Source organism: Enhydra lutris, unplaced genomic scaffold (genome assembly GCF_002288905.1).
Source record: "Enhydra lutris kenyoni isolate GAN:26980312 unplaced genomic scaffold, ASM228890v2 scaffoldscaffold13, whole genome shotgun sequence".
Classification (NCBI taxonomy): Eukaryota; Metazoa; Chordata; class Mammalia; order Carnivora; family Mustelidae; genus Enhydra; species Enhydra lutris.
Window position 1 is genome coordinate 55,946,857 of NW_019154097.1, and position 6,890 is coordinate 55,953,746.

Below are 6,890 nucleotides of genomic sequence, written 5' to 3' on the forward strand. Positions count from 1 at the left end.
GGGCGCCCTGAGGCCCCTAAACCCCACACAGCGTGCCCCTGGGAGAATCTGCCCATTCACACGTTCGCTGCCCCACTCATGCCACCATTCCTGCCTCAGGCCTCAGCCCATCACAGAGCCCAGGGCCCTCAAACGTCAAAAAGCACCAACTGGAACGATTGTTCTGGAATTTTTTATTTTATTTTGTTTTTTGGTGAAGTATATTCACAATTGGCTGCACTTTGGGAACACGCCGGCACGCTATCTCAGGAATGGGAGGTGAGAAGCACACCAGCCATGATCAGCGAGTGGGGCTTGTGGAGCGGCCCCAGACCTGAAGCCCTGGGAACAAGCCCTCCGGCTTCTGGAGGAGTCCTGGCTGCCCGCCACAGGTTGATGTGGGTCGGGGCCTCTCTGTGCCCTGTGTCTGGGTGTGCTCGCACACGGAGCTGCAGGGTGGTCTGGGGACGCTGTGTTGTGGGGACATGGACCCCAGGGGTCTGGTGCCTGGACAGGCCGCCTGCCGGAGCGTTCGTGGTACCAAATGCAGATTTAGGGCACAGGTTTCTGGTCCCCACGGTAAAGCCTGGCCGGCTGGTGGCAAAGTACAGAAGGCCTCCCAATGACATGGTATTGACTTGCCCTGGGAGAGGCGGGAGCCTGCGATTGGAGGGACAGAGTCTACGATGGAGGGACGGAGCCCTCCCTGCTGCTGTCCTGCAGCCGGATCACTTGTCCCACTCGGAGCAGCAGACTAGGAATTCCCTCTTCTATTTTTACTGCAAAGTGTGCACTGGTGGAAGGCGTTAGGTTTGGGAACGCTTTTTCCCCTTGGAGTTGCTTGGCTGCGTGTGAAGGTGGTTGGCCCGGGTGGGACATTCTCCGCCTTCACAGCCCGTGGAGATCCTGATAGGGGATCAAAAACCCCATCATTGCCCGTTTTTATTACTCCGGTTAACCATTACAAAGCCGGCAGGCTGGGCGGCCTGAGCAGCTGAGGAGGCCTGTAGGAACGGCACTGGTGGGCTCTCTGGGGCTGAGGGACGGGAGCAGGGCTGGAAGTGGGGTGCCGTGGGCGCTCTTCCCCGCTCCCCCAGAGGGTGCAGGGCTGTCCTGCATCCCCATGGGGTGGCATCCACCAGCATCCGAATCTCAGAACTGGGCTGATGGGGGAGCCAGCCCTCAGCCCGAGATGCACGTCAGACTCACTACGGCCCCTGGACTTCAGGCTTCTCTCACAGCTGGGGTTTCCTGGGTTTGCTTCTCAAGGTGGGGACACCCACCAGACGGGTCCTGCTGGGCTGGACTGGAAAATTGGCTACACCCTGACCTGGGCTCCCAGGAGCATCTACCCCCCCCCACTACCGGGGACCTGGGAGAATGGGAGGAAAGCCATTCCACGCTGGAAGCCCTGGCTGGCTTTGAAAGAGGAGGCCACTTGTGTGCCAACGGTGGGGAGGGGGCAGGCCTTGCCGAGGGACGCCGGCTGGTGTGGGAGCCGCAGTGGCAGGAACCCCATGCTGGGCTCATGGGGCCTGAGCAGAATGTCTTTGTGACAGGGCCATTCTTTTTCTTTTTCTTTTTCTTTTTTTAAAAGATTTTATTTATTTATTTGACAGAGATCACAAGTAGGCAGAGAGACAGGCAGAGAGAGAGGAAGGGAAGCAGGCTCCCTGCTGAGCAGAGAGCCCGATGCAGGGCTCGATCCCAGGACTCTGGGATCATGACCTGAGCCAAAGGCAGAGGCTTTACCCCACTGAGCCACTCAGGCACCCCGACAGGGCCATTCTTTAAGAAAAGTCGGACTAGGGTTTGATACGGAGAGCACCACCCTGCACCTGTTTCTCTGGATGTCACAAGCTTTCTCTGAGCCAGGGCTCTCACAGGCAAAATGCTGAGCGTGTGATGACTCTGGACATATACAGAGGAGAAAACATCCGTCTTCTCAATGCGGAGACTATCCACTCCGTGCTGGGGCAGCACATGGCCTGGGCCCTTCCTTGGCCGCTCAGCTCTGCTTTCTAGCCAAATGTATCTGCCTGGAGATTTGTTATTTGTTATTTGTTATTTGTGTTATTTTGTTATGTGTTATTTGTGTCCCTGGGGGTGAGCAGAATGACACACCCATCACATGGGCACGCGGGCACACATGTGCACTGGGTGACAGTTGCCCCCAAACCCAGGTGCCCATCGCAATTTTAGAAGCACCCTGCCTCCCAAGAGCTGACTTGCTCCCAAGACGTCCCTCTCGGGAACCAGAGTGGAAAGCAGTCTCAGAGAGGGACTGGGACTTGCTTTAAGGTCACAGCATGTGAGTGACAGAGCTAAAATGAGCCCCAAGCTTAGGATTCTCTGCCAGTCCTTCCCCGACCTGCAAGCGGGGACATCCTTCCCTCCTCCCTCCCTGTGGTCGCGAGAGTTGGCTGCCTGCCCCTGAGCTCAGGGGGAACCTCCTGAGCCGTGGAGGGAGGGCAGTGAGGCTGCCGATCCTTCTTTCTCGGGACTACTGCCCTCTTTCTAGGTCCGGGAATGTGGGGGTGGGCCTTGCAGACGGGCTTCACCGGGATTCAAGCCCAGACCCAGGGTCTGCCACCGGTGCGGCCTGGGAGAGCCGCTCGGTGCTCCGTGCACTTTCTTCAGCGGGGCCAGAAGGGTGCTTGGCGTGCTGCCGCTGCTGGGCACTTGCTGTCCCTTGTATTACTTGTGACAGCTCAGGGCTGGCTGCTGGCAGAGCCACCTGCTCCTGGGCCCAGCCCGAGAGATGATGTGGCTCAGATACCTGGTCGGCCAGGGTCCCTCGGGTGGGCTGCTCCCTCACTGACCTGGGGACCTCCGAGCCTCTGAGGCTTGGCTGGGGTCTTCCAGAAAGCGTGTGGGGTGTGTCGTCCGCCGTCTCCCTAAATCCACCCTGCTCCTGGCGCTCAGCGACGGTGCAGAGAAGTGGACCCGTCCCAGCATCCTGGGGCTGGGGGGCTGTGTCCGTCCATCTTCACGCCATCCCTGAGCATGTGGGCACCCATCTTGCCCAGATGTCGATGCGTTCCTGGACAAGCCCTTACAAGTACTGGCCAAAGGGACAAATACCTACACGGATTAAAAGCCCATCAAGAGGGGGCGCCTAAACAAGTCCCAGGAGACCCCAGGAAGGAATACTACACAGCTGACAAAAAGAATGAACACAACTGACAGATGGACAAAGAACGTGGTCAATGACACATTCTTGAATGTACAAGAAGTTGCAGAACCGTCCCCTTATGATATCAGTTCATTTGAAAAAAGCCCGCGTGTTGCTGAGTGCGTGAGAATGTTGGCATACAGCACGACTGGAAGGTTGCCCCCTGGACATGGGTCTCCCGTAGGCATCGCAAGTCCGTGGTAGCGTGGCTGGATGCTGAATCCCAGGTGGACATGGCTTCCCTCAAGATTCTGTGTGCCTTATCCGTCCTGTAGCTTTCTATATGGGACGCTGGAAACCACATCCTCAGCCCTCCCGAGATAGGCCTGTCCTGGGAACCGTGAGTCTTGGCGGTGGCTGTGGCCTCACGGCATCCCCCTGTCCCCGGTAGTGTCCCAAAGGTCTCGGAGCTCTCCTGACTCATTTGTGGACTGATTCCCTTCCCGCTGCATCCTCTTTCCCCTTTGCCGAAGTTCTTTCTGGACTCCGGGCCTCCAACCTCATCACCCGGAGTTTAAAAACCTCTTTTTTTCCTCTAATTTTGTATCCCTTTGCCCTTTGGCTCTATTTCTAGAGGATATCTTCTACTTTGTCATCCAGATCTGTTTTACTGTTGAACTTTTTTTATCCGCAAGAGCCGGTCGTTTTTGTTCCCTGGGTTCCCTTCCCAGAGCCCAGGGCTGTGTCATGGCCGAGGTTTGGGGGCCTCTGCGCTGCTCCCTGACTGGCTTCACGCCCACCCCCCCCCCCCCCCGCCCCGCAGGCAGCTCCCTTCCCGGGCTGCTTCAGTCTGTGTGTCCTGCTCCAGCCTGCGGGGGGCCGGGCGGGCCTCGGTGGGGGGATCAGCTTGGACATTTTGCCAGGAACCCCCGAGGCCAGGTCCTCCCGGGTGGCTGCTTTTCCGGAAGCCCCCCTCCCCCGCCTCCTGCCAGTGCTCCTCACCCACCCAACCTCAGAATTCCCCTTCTGTCCTGAGGCTTCCTTGCTGTCAACTATGTCTGGCATCCCAGACCTAGGGGCTCCCGAATCCCGTAGGGCTGGGGGAAGTCACAGGTACAGAGTGGGGTCCCCACACGGGCTCACCCCAGCTGCTCTCTTGTGACCCTTGTTGCCCTCATGGCTCCAGACACCCGCTGCCCCCCACCTCCGGCCCCCTGTGGGTCCTTCATGCAACCCCCAACCCTTGTCACCTTCTCCAGGGGCAGCCCCAGCCAACCCCACGTCACCGACTGTGTGTGTGTGTGTGTGTGTGTGTGTGAGCACGTGCCTGTGTGTGTGAGTGAACGTGTGCCTGCGTGTGCGTGAGTGTGAGCGTGTGCCTGTGAGTGTGAGTGCGTGCCTGTGTACGTTTGAACGTGTGCCCGTGTGTGCATGAGTGTGGGTGTGTGAGGAGGGGAGACACCACTGCTTGGGTCCTGCTCCCTCCCCGGAACCGTCGCTGCTTTTCCAAATGTCTTCTGGTCTTCTTGAAAACAAAGAGTCTATTTAGGAAGTTCCATTAAGGGGGGTGGGCTTGGCGTCCAGGTGGGCCCGGGCTACATGCAGGCCCAGCCGCTTTATAACCTGGGTGACCTTGGCCACCCCCTCGCTCTCGGAACCCTGTTTCCTTATCTGTTTAATGGGAGCAAAATTCCCACCTGGCAGCGCTGTTGTGGGGCCCAGTGGAGATAATATGCCATAAAGTGCCCGCCGAGGGCTGGGCGCGCAGCTGGTGCGGTCGTGAGAGCCGCCTTTGTGTCCTTGTTTGTGTAGGTGTCTTATCTGCCTCCCTCCCAAGCGAGGCCGGGTGCTGGGCTCACCTCGTCACTGGCCTGCGGGGTCCAGGCCGCCGCCGACTGGGGCGCAGAGTTTCTGCTCTTGGGACGGGCACGCGGGCGCGGGCTGGGGCCCAGGAATGCGATCAATCTCCTGGCCCTGGGGCGATCTCCTGCCTCTGATAGGCCACCTGCAGCCCGGAGAGGCCGCCCCGGGGGTTGGGCTGTCAGCACCAGGAGGGGCTGCCCGTCCCGCAAGACCAGGCTTGTGCCCCAAGCCGCATCCGGGACTCGGCAAGCACAGCTCCCTCGGGGCTGCAGCCCGTGTCTCCTCTTGTCCAGGAATGTCCTGCTGTCCTCCCTCCCCCTGCAGCCGCCCGCTCCCCGTTCCCTTTCCCACGCGAGTCCGCCCTTCAGGCTCAGCGGGTCTGGGGCAATCACACGGTTCTGACCAGCAGACATGAGTATCGGCAGGAGAGCCGGTTGTCACCAAAACGTGTGGGAGGGGGACTGTAGGGAGTCTCAGCTGGGGTCCTCCCTGGGGAGTATGGGTCCAGGTTAGGGTTTGTGTAGGGGGAGCAGTGCCTGTGGGTTCAGAAACGGCATCTCAGCTGAAGAAAACACGACCAGTCCCTTAGCTACCGTGTGGGGTTCAGGACCAGTTGGTCCCAGGCTGAGATGCAGTCTGGGGAGGGTTTCTGCACTGAGCCCAAGGCTTTAGATTCCAAGGGACACCAAGGCGATGCTGCTGGTTGTGACGACCGTGTGGGTCACCAGATGCCCGAGGCAGACATAGGAATATGTCTTTTCTTCCAACCTTTTGGTGATGTCCAGTGTGCCAGCTGCCAGGGGAACACTGCCGGTCCCCAGAGGCCAGCTGGCAGACCGGACAAAGGGCTGGTAGGCACACAGAGAAAGGGGACCCCTGCAGGACCCGTTCTCAAACTAGGTGCCCACAGAACACCCTGCGGGACCCTAGGAGCAAGTTCCTAGCTGCCAGGGGGTCTGATTCAGCCAGCCTAGGGGGTCTAGGGGTCCCCACTCTCATGCTGGCTTGCTGGGCTTTGCGCCAGGCTGGAGGGATCCCACTCTGAGCCCTGGGGTCACGGGATAGGCAGCCTCGCCGCATGGGGTCAGCACGCCCCTGTGACCTTCCTTCCACAGCAAACAGGGACTTGTGGCCCTTACTCCATGCCGTGGGCAGCCCCTTTCTGTCACTCAGTTCTCCTGCCTCGTCAATGAGATGCTCTGCAAAGCCCTTTTCTTCCCCGAGGCCCACAAAGTGTCTGCCAAGGAGTTCTTATGTCTGCTGGTTGTGGAAGCTGTTCCCTGGCCGAGGGGCCTGGCACAGCGGGACTGATTTTACCCTCACTAGACCCTCAGCTCCTCAGGGACGTCATCTGGAGCCAAAGCTGGCCAGTGAGGCTGAGTGTCTGGTGGTTAGTGCCTTCCACATGGGCGGGAGCTGGTGGAGCTGGGGACGGGATGGGGTCTTCAGCCCTCCTCCCTCCCTCTGTCTGAGCGACAGGAGGCCCCGGGCCTCCCTGCATCCTGCGGAGGATGTGGGGATGGTGACAGCCAGTGAGACTCCCAGCGCCTGCCCCCACATGGCAGTCACATGCCCACGCTAGTCCGGGGACCCACCCCCCTCTAGGCCACTGCACCAGCACCCAGAGCTTCTGGCCTTACCCCTGCACACGCTGTCCCTGTCGACCTTTCCTGCCTCCCGGGCCTGAGCAAGTTTCCAGGGCTTCCCCTATCCAGCTAAACCCTATCTCCCTTCCCTGAAGCCCTGGAAGGTTGCTGGTGAGTCACTGGTCGGTCTCGTCTTGGGACCTCAGCCTGGTTCCCGGGCCCGACAGAAGCAGTGTGGCTGGGAACCCTGGGAAATGCAGATGTCTGGGCTTTAATGAGCCCACAGGTGATTCTGATGCTTAGAGCAAGACTCCCGTCCCACTGTGGCAGGTTGGGGAGGGGCCCCG